The sequence below is a fragment of the Schistocerca piceifrons genome, chromosome 5 (assembly GCF_021461385.2).
Source record: "Schistocerca piceifrons isolate TAMUIC-IGC-003096 chromosome 5, iqSchPice1.1, whole genome shotgun sequence".
Lineage (NCBI taxonomy): Eukaryota > Metazoa > Arthropoda > Insecta > Orthoptera > Acrididae > Schistocerca > Schistocerca piceifrons.
The window spans coordinates 696,390,993-696,411,269 of record NC_060142.1 but is presented as its reverse complement, the minus strand read 5'-3'; the positions used below and the strand labels follow the sequence as shown (position 1 = coordinate 696,411,269).

The following is a 20,277-nucleotide window of genomic DNA, read 5'->3' as shown; positions in this document are numbered from 1 at the left end:
AGCTCTTATTGGAGAAGGAAATCGGCTGTGTCCTTTCAAAGGAACCATCCCGACAGTCGCCTTAAGTCGTTTATGGAAATCCTAGAAAACCTAAATCTGTATGCCCCGATGCGGATTAGAACCACTGTCCTCCCGAAAATGAGCCCAGCTCTGACCAATGACCCACCGCTAGCGCTCACAAGGAAGCTTGTGGAGCTTATTGGTGTTTCCTTACGTTGTTAATCGTAAAACATTCAAACAGTAGCTAAGTCTCTTTGTCATGTTTGCCGAAAGATAAAGTTTGCTATCAAGGAAAGTCTTTTCGTACACCTTGTAGTTCTTGTCTAGTTCCAAGTTGGTAGCAAGCACTTTAAAGCTTAAAAGCACTACTACTGAAGACATACAAACACCATTAGATCACAGTAGTACTGGTTTCAATGCGAGCTTTATCCACAGATAAAAATATAACTTTCCTCCGTAAACTAGGACTAAGGAACTGACAAGCTTTTTTTTCTTTTTTTACCAGATTAAGCTTACCTAGGTGTTAACTGACAAATTTCTATACTTAATTTTTAGCAGTATTTACAGATCCCACAATTAAAGTCTAATTAGTTAACAATCTGCATGTCCTTTATTTGTGTAATGACTTATAGTGTAAATGAAATAATTCCGTTGACACGTCTCCGATCAAAGAGAAGGGCAGGTCTCTTGAGTATGGCTTTGTTTTCTGGGTCACCAGCACCTCCATCGCCAGCCTCTGCAGCAACCACAAAACCAGTCTTGGTCCTCCTCTTCGGGCTTTTCGAGGACCTCTTCCAAGAAACGTTGGAAAACTTTTGTCACGCAAAATTCATCTATAAAGAAAGAAAATAATTGTTACTGTTCGCGTCTGTCCGTGACAGAACGTCCACGACGACCAACGAACACTTATCACGGAATAACACCATCAGCGATATACCTAAAAAAAGATGTGTGCGACATAATTCAGTTTACACATTTACGGTCCGAAATGTTACTGTGAATAATTCCAAATAAAGGTAACAGTAACAAAAATAAGTAAATAAATAAAAAATTGTTGGAATCAGAACTTCTAAAAATGCAGCTGGTAGATATCGACCAACAATAAAAAAAATTGCTATAATGAAGTTGTTGGCCTTGCTACAAGGTTTATGACTTTTCTACAATAAAAAACCACAAAGTTTTCTTAATTCATATTGTCCAACAGTAGATGTGTTCCTAAAAGCTTCGATTAGTTATAAGCTTACCTGTGAGGGGACGAAAAATGCCTCTGGCCTTAATTTGCAGTTTTTCTATCATAAGATAGTTTCTCGATAGCTGACAAGGACTACACAAAACCTAAAAGAACTTCCGCACAGCGATTTTAAAATAAGGAGCTCAGATTTCCAGATTGGTACTGCAGAATATTACATCTACCTATTTACAGGGTGATCAAAAAGTCAGTATAAATTTGAAAACTGAATAAATCACGGAATCATGTAGATAGAGAGGTACAAATTGACACACATGCTTGGAATGACATGGGGTTTTATTAGAACCAAAAAAATACAAACGTTCAGAAAATGTCCGACAGGTGGCGCTTCATCTGATCAGAATAGCAATAATTAGCATAACAAAGTAAGACAAAGCAAAGATGATGTTCTTTACAGGAAATGCTCAATATGTCCACCATCATTCCTCAACAATAGCTGCAGTCGAGGAATAATGTTGTGAACTGCACTGTAAAGCATGTCCGGAGTTATGATGACGCATTGGCGTCGGATGTTGTCTTTCAGCATCCCTAGAGATGTCGGCCGACCACGATACATTTGCGGCTTCAGGTAACCCCAAAGCCAATAATCGCACGGACTGAGGTCTGGGGACCTGGGAGGCCAAGCATGACGAAAGTGGCGGCTGAGGACACGATCATCACCAAACGACGCGCGCAAGAGATCTTTCACGCGTCTAGCAATACTTCGTTTTTTTGTTTTTTTTTTTTTTGTTCTAATAAAACGCCATGTCATTCCAAGCATGTGTGTCAATTTTTACCTCTCTATTTACATTATTCCGTGGTTTATTAAGTTTTCAAATTTATACTGACTTTTTGATCACCCGGTATTTATGTCCCCCAAACCACGTTAAGATGTTTGACGGAAGGTACTCCGTGCACCAATCTCACTTCTTCCTTTCATTACCCCAGTCGTGATGGTGAGCTGCAAGAACGGTTGTTGGCGAGCCTCCATAGGAGTTCGTATCTCTCTCCTTTGACCGTCATGATCTTTTAGGGAAATACGCCCATCAAAAAAGGTTAAGCATATTTCATAATTACCTACAAATAGTCACTATGGACGTTCCTTCGGTGTTTATGTAGAGAGGTAGTTGTGTACATATTGCGAACTCGTTCGTCGTTGCCACTCTGCCTCAACAGGGGCTGTCAATCACGGCCTGTAAACAAACGCAGTACACCAGAGCTGAACTCTGGTGAATGCACAGTTATCCGTGTGCCTCGTAGTGCAGCGCAATGCCTCAGAACAGACTGTATCAAAATCATCATATTGATAGGACAAAACATGAGACAAGTTGACGTTGCGAATATAGTTCACGTTAATCAAATGGTTCAAATGGCTCTAAGCACTATAGGACTTAACATCTGAGGTCATCAGTCCCCTACACTTAGAACTACTTAAACCTAACTAACCTAAGGACATCACACACATCCATGCCCGAGGCAGGATTCGAACCCGCTACTGTAACAGCCGCGCGGCGCCGGACTGAAGCGCCTAGAACCGCTCGGCTACTAGGGCCGTCTCACTTTAATCAAAGTGTTGTCTCCAGACTGTGGAAAGAGTTCCAGGAAACGCATTCAATAGCGGATCGACATCGCGAAAGCCGTCTTCGCAAAACTACAGCAGCTCAGGACCGATATGTAACGATATCTGCACAGAGACACCGTACAAAAACAGCAACTACTCTGCGCCACGAGCTTCGAGAAGACACAGGGGTTACCGTAAGTACCCAAACTGGACGCAAAAGAATTTATGATGGAGGTTTGCATATCCGGTGACCTCTCAAGACTCCGCCACTCCGTCCACATCACAGGGGTGCTCGTGTAAGTTGGGCTCAAGCATATGAACATTGGATACGATACCACTGCACCAAAACACTGTTCACAGACGAAGTGTGAACAGGCATTCACCCTGACGAGAACTGCATTCGGATATGGAGTTGAACAGGGGAACGCATTATCCCTCAGTGACTGTGTAACGTCGCCGACAATCCGGTGGCTGAATCGTATTCTGGGCAGGTTTCACGTACGGCCGCCGCACACAACTTGTTCCCATTGAAGGCAACTTGAATGCCGCAGTGCATGAAAACAATATTCTCCGACCCCTAGTCAGTGGTTTTTGCAGAGACTGTAGACTCTACAGGATGATAACGCCCGACCTCATCCAGCTCGCATTGTGTGTCGGTATCTGACGGGACATGGGCGTCAACACTCTCCATTAATGGATGAAGCTCTTAGGAATGCTCTCTCTCTTGGCTCTGAGCACTATGGGACTTAACATCTATGGTCATCAGTCCCCTAGAACTTAGAACTACTTAAACCTAACTAACCTAAGGACATCACACAACACCCAGCCATCACGAGGCAGAGAAAATCCCTGACCCCGCCGGGAATCGAACCCGGGAACCCGGGCGTGGGAAGCGAGAACGCAACCGCATGACCACGAGATGCGGGCTCTTAGGAATGCTGTCATTGAGGAGTGAGACAATATGTCTCAAAGAGGCCTGCAATGAGTTGGTACTGAGCATGCCGCGTCGTATTCAAGAGTCCCTGAGGGTTCATGGTGAGGGTCATCTGCCTTACGGAACTGTGCACTGAACACACCATTTTATGTTTTTCTGATGTTGTGGGATATTGCAACTTTTTTGTTGTTGTTTTTTTAATGATGTTCCTTTTTCATTTCATAATTTGTTCAAAGAGAACATGTAGCGCAGTTTTCCTTTGAATAACATTCGGTATTATCGAAAAATAGCAGTATAAGACACCTATCTCATTTAAAGACACGAGAACCAATTACACGCTTAACTTTTTTTGATGAGTGTATTTGTAGGAGGAATCAACATGTCGTTTCACTATTCTAGGAACGTAGGCTATCGGAATCTTAACCATATCGTGATGCACTTCTCTTATAGCGTCGGGCACTGAGTTGGATGAGCATCTACGTGATGATCGCGATTACTTAACAAACGCGGGGCGAAACAAGCTGGTCTTTTTCGGATTTTTTTAATGTTTATTAATCCTAGTCGGTAAGGATCCTTCATTGAGACAATACAGAAATACCGGTCAACCGTAGTTTTTGTGAGCGACCTTCTTCGTCAGTGAACTGCAGTTCCCGAAGATTCTTCCAATATATTTCAGTATGGTACCTACCTTTACAGCGATTAGTTTTTGTAGTTGTTGCACCTTAAATCGCTCTATACGCACACTTCCAGACATTTTATGGATATGACTCTTTCCACAGATTGTTTGGCAATCGTGTAATCAGAAAATACTGTTCATACCGACAGTATATGCGCCATAGTTTACATTTGTATCTGCTGAGGGTCATCTGCCAATCCCTTCACTTCTATATCGATTAGAACAGTGGTTCCCAGCCTTCCCGAGACCATTAACCCTGAGTGCAAAGAGGTTTTAGATAGTAGACCCCTCCCTCCACAAACATAAACATCTTGATCAACTAACTAAGCTTTAAAGAGCAAGAGAATTTTCTTTAAACACTTCCATTTTTGAAGTAACTAAAGACAAGTGATCCTTAGTTTTTGTAGATGTTCCATTAAACCGCGAACGAATCAGTCAGTGAGGCAATTGGTACTGTTTATTTCTAACAACCTTTTTCATAGAAGGATGAAGCAATTCTCAGTGGATTGCGAGTGTTACCTAAACTAGAAAGAAAACGGAACTATCCACATTGAGGGTAGAAACTTGTTACAAAACATGCTTCGTCTGCACCAATCCTCCTAAAGCTGCACTTGCTTCACCCACATCCTCCACCCCTATTGAAAATCAACCAAATGACATGTAGGCCTACTGTTTGTAAATCACTCGACTGCTGGAATCCTTACTGGCTGCCAATGCTCTGTTTCTGACTGCTGCCAATAATAACAGTAATAATAATAATACAGTGTAGGTGCTACAGCAGTTAGTAGCCACTACACAGTTACTGCTGTGTTGTCAATTAGTTCGTTTATTGTAGCAAAGCGAATATTGAAGCAATTTACGGTCTACCTACACCTTGGAGGAGGCCTTTTCATGAGATTTTTAGGGACTGGGTGTTTGTGTTGTCCCCAGCATTTCATCATCATCATCATTCGTGACAGCGTCTAGACTGGACTGTGTAAAAACTGGACTGTGAACAAACTGGGAATTTGTACGGGCGCTGATGACCGCGCAGTTGAGCGCACCACAAACCAAACATCATCATCATCATTTTAAGCGCACGTGATTCACATTTCTCAATTTGACTGTCATGGATCAATCGTACTATAACCATCACAAAATTACGTCAAGTGTTAAAACAAATATTTGGAAAAAAACCAATTATTCCTAACTTATGTAATTAGTACTACAGTCCTAAGAAATAGTGGTAACAGGAATGTAATGATCTTCAAAAAGTAATTTAGTTTCGTGACAGAAACACAATTGAGCACTTATACTTTTACCCCTCAGAAAGTTACACTGTACCTTTAAGAGGGTAATTAGCCCCAGGTTGGGAATCACTGCAATAGGATAACCACCCACTCCACATACTTTCTTGAGGTAACGAAAACGATTTCACTCTGAGTTCAGCAAGAATGAGAGCTTACTTATATACAAACTACAGGGCGGAAAGAAACATAGAATAAAAAACTAGCCATAAAGCGAAAGAAAAATCTTTACATCTCTTACGTTTTTCAGAATACACTTTCATTCTGCTGTTACTGTTTCTCCTAACGAGATCACAGGACACTATACTGTATATCCTTAACAATGAGAAAGGTAAGTCTGCAGGCTATCGTGGCCGTTGTCACTGAAGTTAAAATCTTCTGGGTTATTAGGCCGCGTCATGTTTCTTCTAAAATGGTCGACGTTTCGACCCCCTGCTGGGATCTTCCTCAGGATCTTCTGGTGTCCACTACAGTGTTCTAGCAGTAGTGGACACCAGATGATCCTGAGAAAGATCCCAGCAGGGGGGGTCGAAACGACGACCATTTTAGAAGAAACATGACACGGCTTAATAACCCAGAAGATTTTAACTTCAATGAAAAAGGTGTTGTTTCAAGATCTTTTCTCACAAATTCTCCTCGGCGTGTCACATATTTTCTACGCCTTCGAACATAATGACGTCTTTAGTATACGTTCTAAACAAATAGTACAGAAAGACTGCGATGTAATTGTGTGTTAGACAAGAAATGTCTGGTACATTGTTTCAGTCATATCACAAACATTTACATTAAACACACTTGGATTCAGCTAATTTACAGAACAACTGTACAGTAATAACTAAAAGAGTTGAAAATGCAAACTAATGCAGAAATATGTTTTAACTGAAAAAATTTGTTTACTCTGCAAGCACTGATACAAATAGCAGCTGGGTTCCATAATGAGTGCTCAGTATGACTGTGTAAATACTACTGAACATACTAAATTGTTGTGGAACAAATTCGTTCCATGATCGCTCAGGGGAGTTTATTCGGAGCTGAAAATGTTAGTGTGTGCTGGGGTTGGGCATTGTGTTACTGAAGATAAAAGGTCGCTTACGGGGCGATATAAACCGACAAATGGATGCACATTATCAGACACGTTCCTGTATCGTTAATCTGTGAGAGACATGGCAGATATATCATGAGCTCCATTTCACTCTATGTAAATATGCCCTACATGGAAATACCTCCACCAGCTGCCTGAGCGGTGCCGGAATGACAAACAGAATGCATCATCGCATGTTGTTTCGGACATAACTGATCAAATGGTTCTGAGCACTATAGGACTTAACATCTGAGGTCATCAGTCCCCTAGAACTTAGAACTACTTAAACCTAACTAACCTAAGGACATCGCACATAGCCATGCCCGAGGCAGGATTCGAACCTGCGACCGCAGCGGTCGCGCGGTTCCAGACTGTAGCGCCTAGAACCGCTCGGCCACACGGGCCGGCACCTCTTGAAAGTTACGTTCGTTACCAATCAGGGGGCATATATGAAAAAGTTCCTACAGAACTGTTGACGGCTTCCATACAACAAACAATTCTTCAGCACTGTTCTATGTTACACCCTTGATCAAAAATGGTCGCAGGAATATTGCCGTAATGTTCAACCATCGTTGGAATCAACGAAACACCGCCGTAGTTTACCGTAAAGTAGCACGTTGAGACTCGCTGGAATACACTGTGTGTCATGCTAAAATCGTGTTTATGCACCAGGAACAAATTGTTGAAGTTTTACGTGAATTCGGAAAAATACGCTTGTCTGAGAACTGGAATTACCAGGTAGCTGGCAATTAAGTATTTCAAGGGGTTACCAAGATTATGGAGGCTGACAGTGATTCGAAGTTTCTTGTGCCATGAGCGTACCAGCCACACCGAGCGAGGTGGCGCAGTGGTAAGACACTGGACTCGCATTCGGGAGGACGACGGTTCAATCCCGCGTCCGGCCATCCTGATTTAGGTTTTCCGTGATTTCCCTAAATCACTCCAGGCAAATGCCGGGATGGTTCCTCTGAAAGGGCACGGCCGACTTCCTTCCCCATCCTTCCCTAATCCGATGAGACCGATGACCACGCTGTCTGGTCTCCTTCCCCAAAACCAACCAACCAACGTACCAGCCACAGGCTGACAGTGATTCGAAGTTGCTTGTCCCATGAGCGTACCAGCCATAGGAACACTGTGTTCAGAATGCGGCGGACAGTAAGGTAAGCACTCCCATATATGTAAAAAGATGCATTTATAGATGAAATTTATATTTTGATTAAATATCTGGAAATTTGTGGTAAGGTCTTATGGGACAAAACTGCTGATGTCATCGGTCCCTAAGCTTACGCACTACTCAATCTAACTTGAACTAACTTACGCAAAGTACAACACACACTGCCATACCCGAGGGAGGACTCGAACCTCCGACGGGGGGAGCCGCGAGAACCGCGACAAGACGCCTCGATAACTAAGAAAGTTTATGCCTCAGCACGGCACGTTCTAGATATGTTGCACTACGAGGTAAATGCGACGTATATCAGTATAATGTCGTCAATGTTTGATCATATAATAGCGAAAGGACGTAAATTTATGTGAATAATGCACCAAATTTATTAACAGCTACGCTATATAACATATTTGTGCTCCATGCTGGCATGATGTATTATCTGCATACAGAGAACGACGCCTTCAAAATGTGAAAGGAGTGTGCAATGTGAAAATACTTCTGCCGTGGTATAACCGTGTAACTCTAGTGTGTGCCAACAAAAACTTTTCAATGCTTGCCATTTCCTCATACAGTATTACAAAAATTCGGTAGTTAGTAGTACGGCCTTTAATAAAATTAATTGCATCGTAAGATATAGAGATTTTTACATCCGCGTAACAATAACTCGCTTTAACAATTGCAAGCAACGGTGGAGATTTAAGTATCCATCTTCTTCCTGATGTTACAGCCATCATTTATTTTAATGTACCACGGAAGTTAAGTAGTATGTCGGTAAGCACTGTGCGAAGTAAAACACTGCTTGCATACGCTCCGCAGAGATTTCGTTCCGCGCCTGCAGCAGTGTGGTGGCCCCCGGCTGGCCGATGGCTGGGGTCCCACACGGGGCGCGCAGGTTCCATGCACGCCTCTGTTTCGAACCTCGAAGTTTTGTACCGAACCTTCATTTTTTATAATTATTTCAATTTTACTTGTTTCCCTGTGTCACCTAGTACACAGCGTGGTCCATTGATCGTGACCGGGTCGAATATCTCACGAAATAAGCGTCAAACGCAAAGCTGCAAAGAACGAAACTTGCCTAGCTTGAAGGGGGCTATGGTTGGCCCGCTAGATCACGCTGCCATACGTCAACTCGATATCAAATGCGTTTTTTTTTTTAAATAGGAACCCACATTTTTATAACATATTCATGTAGTACGTAAAGAAATATGACTGTTTTAGTTGGACCACTTTTTTCGCTTTGTGATAGATGGCGCTGTACTACTCACAAGCATATGGCTCACAATTTTAGACGAACAGTTGCTAACAGGTAGGTTTTTTAAACTGAAATACAGAACGTAGGTACGTTTGAACATTTTATTTCGGTTGTTCCAATGTGATACGTGTACCTTTGTGAACTTATCATTTCTGAGAACGCATGCTGTTACAGCGTGATTACCTATAAATACAACATCAATGCAATAAATGCTCAAAATGATGTTCGTCAACCTCAATGCATTTGACAATACGTGTAACGACATTTCTCTCAACAGCGAGTAGTTCGCCTTCCGTAATGTTCGCACATGCATTGACAATGCGCTGACACATGTTGTCAGGCGTTGTCGGTGGATCACGATAACAAATATCCTTCAACTGAACCACAGAAAGAAATCCGGGGACGTCATATCCGGTGAACGTGCGGGCCATGGTATGGTGCTTCGACGACCAATCCACCCGTCATGAAATATGCTATTCAATACCGCTTCAACCGCACGCGAGCTACGTGCTGGACATCCATCATGTTGGAAGTACATCGCCATTCTGTCATGCAGTGAAACATCTTGTAGTAACATCGGTAGAACATTACGTAGGAAATCAGCATACATTGCACTATTTAGATTGCCATCGATGAAATGGGGTCCTATTATCCTTCCTCCCATAATGCCGCACCATACATTAACTCGCCAAGGTCGCTGATGTTCCACTTGTCGCAGCCATCGTGGATTTTCCGTTGCCCAATAGTGCACATTATGCCGGTTGATGTTATCGCTGTTGGTGAATGACGCTTCGTCGGTAAATAGAACGCGTGCAAACAATCTGTCATCGTCCCGTAATTTCTCTTGTGCCCAGTGGCAGAACTGTACACGACGTTCAAAGTCGTCGCCATGCAATTCCTGGTGCATAGAAATATGGTACGGGTGCAATCGATGTTGATGTAGCATTCTCAACACCGACGTTTTCTAGATTCCCGATTCTCGCGCAATTTGTCTGCTACTCATGTGCGGATTAGCCGCGACAGCAGCTAAAACACCTACTTGGGCCTCATCATTTGTTGCAGGTCGTGGTTGACGTTTCACATGTGGCTGAACACTTCCTGTTTCCTTAAATAACGTAACTATCCGGCGAACGGTCCGGACACTTGGATGATGTCGTCCAGGATACCGAGCAGCATACATAGCACACACCCGTTGTGCATTTTGACCACAATAGCCGTACATCAATACGATATCGACCTTTTCCGCAGATGGTAAACGGTCCAATTTAACAAGGGTAATGTATCACGAAGCAAATAGTGCCCACACTGGCGGTATGTTACGTGATACCACGTACTTACACGTTTGTGACTATTACAGCGCCATCTATTACAAAGCGAAAAAAAGTGGTCCAACTAAAACATTCATATTTCTTTACGTACTACACGAATATGTAATAAAAAATGGGGGTTCCTATTTTAAAAAAACGCAGTTGATATCCGTTTGACCTATGGCAGCGCCATCTCGCGGGCCAACCATAGCGCCATCTGGTTTCCCCCTTCAAGCTAGACGAGTTTCGTTCTTTGTAGTTTTCTCGCGTGATGCTTATTTCGTGAGATATTTGGCCCCGGCACTATCAATGGACCACCCCGTACATAATGTGACTCTATGACTAAATGACCGTTTTTCAACCGAAACGACCATATTTGTCACTTAAAACAGATGTGTTCGTTGCAAAGGATTCCTGTTAAGATAGAACTCCGAAGTATGCGAGTTTAACGCTTAGCCAAAAGGTTATCCACTTCTCTCACCATTAATTCTATCACTGACAGACAGCACAAATCTCTTCCATTCAGGAATTGCCGGACTTTCAGATTGGGCTGCACTGAGTGGAACCACTTCCCACATATCCACACTATATCTTCCAGGGTGGGTGTCAATATATGTTATAGAATAGGAATCATTATGTTTTAATCCAGAACAGTAATCTGCTGTTATGCATTGCTTGACATATGTTGAAATGTCTGAAGTGCCATTACACCTAGGTCACCCACTTTGCTGAAGAGGGAGCCAGTTTAATCCTTTACGCCTTTTCAGACGTTGGGAGAGCTGAGGTTGTGGCGATGGATTTGATAGTTCAAGCTGCGAAATGTATTTCAGCCATTGATAGTGGAGACAATGAAATCGACGCTTTTGAATATATATCGACAGCATGTTACTCTTCCGTTCTTCAGTGTAGTATATAGCTGACAGCTACAATTGTTGAGCTTTTTTACTTAAAAACTTATTTAACCCCTAACCGGTATCATATGATTTTGTATATCATCGTGTCTGTCAGACTCCTCAAGTTTACAATCGAATTATACAAAACTGTCTTAACTTAATAGTTGTTTGTCGAAGCCAACTAGTTACAACATGTTTTCAAACATATGAATGCGAAATAACAGGAAAATATCAATAACAAGAAGAACATACGGAAGTGATGTTCCGATACGGTGAACTCCCCTACGACTGTCAAAAATCTATAAGCAGAACATTTAATTGTTAATCCAATGATATTCCAGTCTTTTATAAACAACCAAGAATCACAAACTCAAACGAAATTGCTGGAAAATGTCAAGGATAGATTCACATTTTGCTGCCAACTTTAAAATTTTTTGAGGCCATAAAGTAGGCGTTATGTAAGTAGTGAGTCCTAGTGTGCGACATACACACAAGCTTTAACCCATGCTTCGCCGGATTTCCTGGCAAGTTACATCCGAAATCTACATCGTCCGCGAAAAGGCAAAGCGTTTCGTGAATAAACATAGTACAGCGTACACTAAGCACATAGTACAGCGTACACCAAGCACATAGATTACGCTTTCTCAACCCGTGGGTCGCAACATTTTATTGCATGCCATACACCTATGGAACACGCAGGAAAATTTTGTTCGATTCAGACCTCTAAATTTTAGAAGTTTACAATACGAGGCTTTTTTACTTTTTAACCAGAATTCTATACTTTGTAATTAATTTCATGGAGTCCATAAGAGTCAACTGTCATTTGTGGTTTAAACGGCTTGAGTAATATTGATTACGTTGGTGAGATAATGATTCAAAACTCAAGGGTGTACCATCGCTTGGTGCTTAAATTAGTAAACAAAATTTTATTAAATGTTACCTACTTTTATTATAAGGAAGTAAAATAAAGCGTTTAAAAATATGGGCACTTATTGCCGTAATTCATCGGTGATACGGGCCGGGTTAGTGCGTGGTCGGAGGTAGGCAAGGCCATACCACCTCCGACAGTGCTACGTCTAGTAAAGCACTGCAGCATTCAAACTAACCTCCGGGTTGACGGCAGATTTATCTTAATAATAAACACGCCAGACAAAAACTTAGTCACCAGCCAAGAGACATCACGCCAATCCCATGTTAACACCGCCTGTAGCGGCATCACTGGTCTGTGTCGATGCTGCTGCACGTGCGGCGGCTCCACGACTGACGCCGTCTAATCAGAAACGTGACTTACATAGCTGCCCAATAAAACAATACCAATCGCCATTATTTAGGTTTTATTTTTAGTCTACCAGTTTCGACGATACACTACGTCATCTTCAGGCCTGCTTCAATCGAGTAACTTTCGTGTTACAAAATACAGCAGCACTTTTAACTCGTCTCGTAACGATTATTACGGACATGCGTGCTCTTTGGACAACTGGATATTGAGCAGGCGTAGTCCCATGCTCCAGACAGAAGATGGAGTTACATTCATTGTTATATAGCTGCCAGTTATCGCTAACCGCAACATCCGGCTGAGCAATCCTGATAAGGATTTTTTCGTCCCTGCGACGCTAGTAAAACTAGTGTGTCGCTACCTCAAGGCAAAGTACCTAGAACGGCGCACATAGTATACTAGCCCTCCCCCCATGAACCACGGACCTTGTTGTTGGTGGTGAGGCTTGCGTGCCTCAGCGATACAGATAGCCGAACCGTAGGTGCAACCACAACGGAAGGGTATCTGTTGAGAGGCCAGACAAACGTGTGGTTCCTGAATAGGGGCAGCAGCCTTTTCAGTAGTTGCAGAGGCAAAATTCTGGATGATTGACTGATCTGGCCTTGTAACACTAACCAAAACGGTCTTGCTGCGCTGGAACTGCGAACGGCTTAAAGCAAGGGGAAACTACAGCCGTAATTTTTCCCGAGGGCAAGCAGCTTTAAGCAGTGGTTGGGAAGGGAGTGAGACAGGGTTGTAGCCTCTCCCCGATTTTATTCAATCGGTATATTGAGCAAGCAGTAAAGGAAACAAAAGAAAAATTCGGAGTAGGAATTAAAATCCATGGAGAAGAAATAAAAACTTTGAGGTTCGCCGATGACATTGTAATTCTGTCAGAGACAGCAAAGGACCTGGAAGAACAGCTGAACGGAATGGACAGTGTCTTGAAAGGAGGATATAAGATAAACATCAACAAAAGCAAAACGAGGATAATAGAATGTAGTCGAATTAAGTCGGGTGACGCTGAGGGAATTAGATTAGGAAATTAGACACTCAAAGTAGCAAAGGAGTTATGCTATTTGGGGAGCAAAATATCTGATGATGGTCAAAGTAGAGAGGATATAAAATGTTGACTGGCAATGGCAAGGAAAGCATTTCTGAAGAAGAGAAATTTGTTAACATCGAGTATAGATTTAAGTGTCAAGAAGTCGTCGCTGAAATTATTTGTATGGAGTGTAGCCATATATGGAAGTGAAACGTGGTCAATAAATAGTTTAGACAAAAAGAGAATAGAAGCTTTCGAAATGTGGTGCTACAGAAGAATGCTGAAGAGTAGATGGGTAGATCACATAACTAATGAGGAGGTATTGAATGGAATTGGGGAGAAGAGGAGTTTGTGGCACAACTTGGTTCAAATGGCTCTGAGCACTATGGGACTCAACTGCTGAGGTCATAAGTCCCCTAGAACTTAGAACTACTTAAACCTAACTAACCTAAGGACATCACACACATCCATGCCCGAGGCAGGATTCGAACCTGCGACCGTAGCGGTCGCTCGGTTCCAGACTGTAGCGCCTAGAACCGCTCGACCACTCTGGCCGGCGGCACAACTTGACTAGAAGGAGGGATCGGTTGGTAGGACATGTTCTGAGGCATCAAGGGATCACCAATTTAGTATTGGAGGGCAGCGTGGAGGGTAAAAATCGTAGAGGGACACCAAGAGATGAATACACTAAACAGATTCAAAAGGATGTAGGTTGCAGTAGGTACTGGGAGAGGAAGAAGCTTTCACAGGATAGAGTAGCATGGAGAGCTGCATCAAACCAGTCTCTGGACTGAAGAACACAACAACAACAGTGTACTAGCACATCGAAGATATATATTATATTAACTGGCAGCAAATTGACTTACATGTATATATAATCAGGGATGGAAGCAAAGCTCCCCCCCCCCCCCCCCCCAATGGCTTGGTTACCTCCCCCCCTCTTTGTTGGTGATTCAGTGCCTGAATGACTGGGGATGGGTCATTTACCATGACCCAATAGGTTTTTTTTTTTGCTGTTTGTATAATTTGTAATTTAATTTATTAATATTTTCAATAAAAATATGACGGAAATAAGGAAAAGAGGGGTAATTTATTTCAATTTCTATAATAATGCGTAACATCACCAACCACCTTAATCTTAGCACAGTTAAGTGCACCTTTAACCCATACAGACACATACTCTGATTCATTTACTTTACGACTCCTCGTCCTAAGAACCAACGGCATTGTAGACATAATAAGATGCTCCTCTATCTCTGTTATACACCGTGGTTATCTGAAATGTGTGATAAGCAATAACTTCCCGACTCTTCTCTGCTCGTTTCTTTTTACGCATGAACTGCAACTGCTCACATCATTGGAGGTTGCGGCTGGCTGGCCAGTGCTGTCCAAGTTAAATGTGCCGGTAAAACTGTTGTCCCACAGTCTATGTCAGTGCAACACAGCATAAAGCGTATCTTTATGATCGTACTTGACTGTGCTAGACACAGCTTGGCTTCGGCTTCACGTGAAACGAAATCCAATCAGATTCAAGCAAACGTGGAAGAATACATGATGTAATGATTACATCAGATTTATTCTTATGTTGAACACACTGTAAAATCTTGTTGTGAAGTAACGTCAAAATGACGCCTCCCAGATGCGACCATAAAGCAGTCGACAGCTGTCGATAGTAGTCAATGAATAAAGAACTCTGGAGACGCCATGTTGGATTTCGTCGTACTTCATTGTATTCGTAATATACATAACTTTCGCGTCACGACAGTATGCCGTTTCAAGCTAACAACACGTTCAAGATCTACCACAAACACCTCTCTCTTGCTACGATTTGTCATAACTAAATATCAGTTAACGACAAATCGCCTGTATAAGCAAGCAGCAGATCTTAACATGAAAGACATTGTTGCTGAATTTTGTAGGTGTTCGCCGGGATCTAGTGGTTGCTGGTGCAGTCAGCGTGTTCGGGTCATAGAGTGCCCACCCTCTGTAGCAAAAAAACTAAGTGACATTTTCATTGACTGAATTTGAGAGATGTCATCCAACATCCACACAAAAGTGCTTCAGAAACACGACTATGAAACAGATAGAAAGAACGAAAAAGAAAGTGGTTAGAGACGTCCAGTTACGGAGTTATCATCTCCACGTTTCTAATAAATTCTGGTTCTCATTTGTAACAAATTCAAGGAGTTCTTATCAATGTAATAGAAGCATATTCTGGAATGTTTGATGTTATTTGTATGTAAGAGCGGTCCCTCTCAGACGTGGTTTCTTTGATTTTCTATCGTCTGATTAAAAAACGAAATATTACATTTCAGCAAGTGAAACGATGCTTGCCTATCACAAAAATTTGGCAGCTTATTTCCGAATATGTCGCGATTGTGTGGTTAAGCAGTAAGTTAAGAGCACAGCTTAAAATGCTGTGAGTGAAAGGAACAGCAATGACAGTTATATTCCTGCGTTTCACAAATATGTAGCTGTTTTTTCCAAGGTATCAACAAAATTCACTTGAACATGAGGAAAGTAAGTCTATGTCCCCTCTGCAGTTCTTTTATGAAGCTCGTTTTAAAAAGAAAGTGGAATTTTACTAGCTAGTTTTAGAATGTTTCGTGATAACGTCGGCTCGTAAGGAAAACAGAAATGTTGTTTTGAATATCGTAATGGAATACTTATGAACTGATTATTATCTTTTTTCGGGAGATAACGGTATCAGTTACGACGCCTATCAGTAATGTTGAAAGGTCGACCTGTTGTCTGGAGATAACTCATGTAGCTGCAGGAGAGCGCACAGGAAGTGCAAGCGAAACTTGTCGGACAACAAACGTTCTCGCTCGTATCTTCGAAATAGTTTACACGTGCACCGCTGCTGCCACTTGGAAGCCGACGCCAAAAGCAACAAATCTCTGGTGACGACATCCGCTTCACTCCCTTTAAATGCGTACTCCTCTTCATTTTCGTCAACATCGTTAAGTCCTACACAAACTCGCGAGTTGTCATCACCGACTGTCCGAAAATTTCCTCTTCTCCGCACGCAAGGTGTCACAGGCTGTCAGCAGCGGAACTTAAATTTTGTACAAACGGACTTTTACAACAAATATGTCTTTGTTTAAAAAAGACGTAATAGTAATTCTTGTTCGAAACCTGTGGGACGTCTAGTGCCAGTGATGTAGTTTCAAGACATTCAGTATTAACTGGCAATTTGTTCCTAGATGTTGTTGCTGCGGTCTTCAGTCCGACAAGTGGTTTCATGCACCTCTCCATGATAACTCTCTCCAGTGCAAGTCATTTCATCTCTGCATAGGAACTGCAACCTACATCCATTTCAACCTGCTTACGTCCGATCAATATCCATTCCACATCGCGTTGCAACGTTACGTCCTGCCATTTAAACGATGTGACTGTGTCGAGCAGGAAAGTACTAATGTTTTATCCGAACATTACGGTTTTGTTTTTCCTCCTCATCCCCATTAACTTATACTTTTCTACATTTAGAGCTAGCTCCCGTTCCTCACATCAGCTATAGATTTTGTCTGTCACCTTGTATCCCCCTACAGCCACTCAACTTGACACTTTCCCGTACCCAAGCAGCATCAGCAAGCAGATTGCTGGCCGCGCTGTCCTACAGATCATTTATGTATACAGAAAACAATAGTGGTCTAGCAACACTTCCCTGGGGAACTCCTGTCAATACCTTTTCTGTGATGAACACTCGCCGTCGAGTACAACGTACTGGCTCCTATTACTTATGGAATATTCGAGTCACCCACATACCTGGGAACCTGTCCCATACGCTCGTACCTTCGTCAACAGTCTGCAGTGGCACACAGTGTCAAATGTCTTTCAGAAGTAAAGAAATAATGAATCTGCCTGTTGCCCTCATTCATAGTTTGCAGGTTATCATGTGAGAAAAGGGCAAGCTGAGTTTCGCACGAGCGATGCTTTCTAAAACCGTGCTGATTCGTGGACATAACCTACTCGGTCTCAAGGAAATTTATTATATTCGAACTCAGAATACATTCTAGAATTGTGCAGCAAACTTATGTTAAGGATATTTTGCGGGTCCATTACTTTGCCCTCCTTTTGTACAAGAGTCACTTGAACTTTTCTCCAGTCGTTTGGGATTTTGCGCTGGGCGAGAGATCCGCTATAAATGCAAGCTAAGTAAGGCGCCAGCGCCATACTAGTAGAGTATTCTTTGCGAAACCGAAGTGGAATTCCATCGTTACCTGGCGACTAGTTCGCATTTAACTAATTCAGTTCTTTCTCTGCTCCTGGGATGCCTATTACTACGTCGTCCATATGGGACTGTGTCCGATGGTCGAACAACGGTATGTTTGTACTCTTGTCGGATGTCCAGCCAGATGCAGTCGTTTTCGTAACACGATATTTCGGCAGTATACCTTGCCGTTGTCTTCAGGTGATACGTGTAGAATGAGCGTCTTTCCTTTTTTTTTTTTAGTACTTTTTATTCCCTCCCCTTAAGGGGGAGGACTTGCTATTCTACTGCTTGCAGTGCACTCTTTGGCCAAAGATGGATTTTACATATTCATTTCGTTACTTTTTACAAATTTCTGTATGCTTGCTTGAAAAGCGCTCTTAAAAAATTTTGGGCATATTTGAGTTGATCATTACCAAATATTATTTTGTCTTCCGTGTTCTTGACAGCATCTTTTTTTCTTTGTTGGTTATCATCGTCTTCTTCTTTGGCCGCCTTCATGGCGGCGATCAGTTTTTCGAGCAGCCGATCCTGTAGCTGTTCTAATTGCCGGTCAACGGCAGTGTTGATGAGTTTGTAGACTTTGTCTGTCGGCTGGTTGGTCTGTGCCCTTGCGCCTTCAGTGTGGTCTTCTGTGCCGCCTTCTGTTGCCGTGGTGGCTGTTGTTTCCTGCCATCTCCCGTTGCCGTTTTCCGGAGGAGGTACCGCAGTTTGAATGCGGTCTTTCCTTTCCCTTTTTGCCCTGCTCAGCACCTACTAAATCCACCGGTACTGTCTTGGTCAGCTGCGTCTTCGCGCCAACGCTGCCTTTGGCTGTGTACGCTTTGCACCCCCCCCCCTCCCCTCCCCACAAGCATGCCATGCGTTGGCCGCCTCAGCGGGCACAAGTCAGTGTATCTTCTTTGGTGCGTCGGCAGTTACGGCTGTCATGGTTTCCAGCGCAAGTGACGCACGTCGCCGGATTGTGACAATGTTTTGCCACGTGACCTTGTGCGGTATCAAGCGAGTTGTGGGGCCCTGGAAATATTATATGTTCGAGGTTCGGGCAGCTACGCAGGACGCTCTTCAAAGCCGAGGCCCGGCAGCAAACAAATGGAGCCGAACGTTAGCCAGACGACAGGGGTAGCCCCAGCGCATGGTCCAGCCGCGTGGCTGGGAATTCCGCTGTAACGAGGACTGTGCTTTGTGTCGATGAAGGAGATGTCTATGCCGGGAGTGCCAAAGATGGCGGACTATGTGAAACCTTCATGGCAGACATTTCACAGTTCGTATAGAAATTAACAGTAGCCAGATGAATCATGATACTTCAAAAAGAAACATGTACATTACCGTTATTTGCAAGACGATTCTGATGCTCTAAATAGATTTTCAATATCTTTATTAGTTTAAAGTTTAGTATCTGACTGTAAATTATACAAGTAACACGCAGCAACGAATTTCAAAAATATAAACGCTTACATCCGATTTTGTCGATCGCTGTGTCTTTAGAAAGCTATTAGTGTAAACCTAAATTGGGGTGAATTGCAGGCATGTAGCTTGAATAGTACATGAGTTATTGGAGGTCAAAGCCGGCCACGGTGGTCTAGCGGTTCTGGCACTGCAGTCCGGAACCGCGGGACTGCTACGGTCGCAGGTTCGAATCCTGCCTCGGGCATGGGGGTGTGTGATGTCCTTAGGTTAGTTAGGTTTAATTAGTTCTAAGTTCTAGGGGACTTATGACCTAAGATGTTGAGTCCCATAGCGCTCAGAGCCATTTGAACCATTTGAACCATTGGAGGACAAAGCGGCCGATTACTATCGATCGCGTCAGGCCATAAGTACTCCACAGTGACACGAAAAAACGGTAGCAGTATGCTTGTAAATATATTTATTCATCTATGTCTTTGGTTATATCCGATGTATACTAGTCATGAAGAAATTGGTTAAATATTTACTGTGTTTTAAAAAGCACAGAGAAATTAGGCTACTGGCCTACCTTATGTTCTATTCCTTTACATGTTTATTTAATTTGTTTATGTATCTAATAATGTGTGTTAGAGCGTGTTTATGGTCCAGCCGTAGGAATATTTTTTTAATTTAAAGTTATTTAAATGTAACTCCACTTTTTCGAATACGTTTCATTATGTTTGTGAGTGTACCTTGGCATGGAGACATGGAGGGAGCGCTCTAGCCAATCACAGCGCTCGTTACTAAGAGAGGTGTATGGAGGTTGTGGAGGAGCATCGTTTCCGGAGAGGACACGGGGGAGTTCGGAACAGGACGGCACAGGACACGGGAGGTGTTGGAAGGCGTGAAGGACGCACAATCGGCGGAAAGACTTGGACAGTGGAGCAGTTTGCGCGTGGTCGCGGAGGATAGAAATATTTCGGAGTGCCGAC

At 42.8% G+C, this 20,277-nt stretch overlaps 1 non-coding gene across 1 annotated transcript; it reads right to left on the bottom strand.

The window, feature by feature from the left end:
- Positions 1 to 7,086: 7,086 nt before the first annotated feature.
- On the bottom strand, positions 7,087 to 7,170 carry Trnas-gga. Its single transcript is given in 2 exon segments — positions 7,087 to 7,121; positions 7,131 to 7,170. It is a non-coding gene; the product is annotated as a tRNA-Ser (tRNA).
- Positions 7,171 to 20,277: the final 13,107 nt, after the last annotated feature.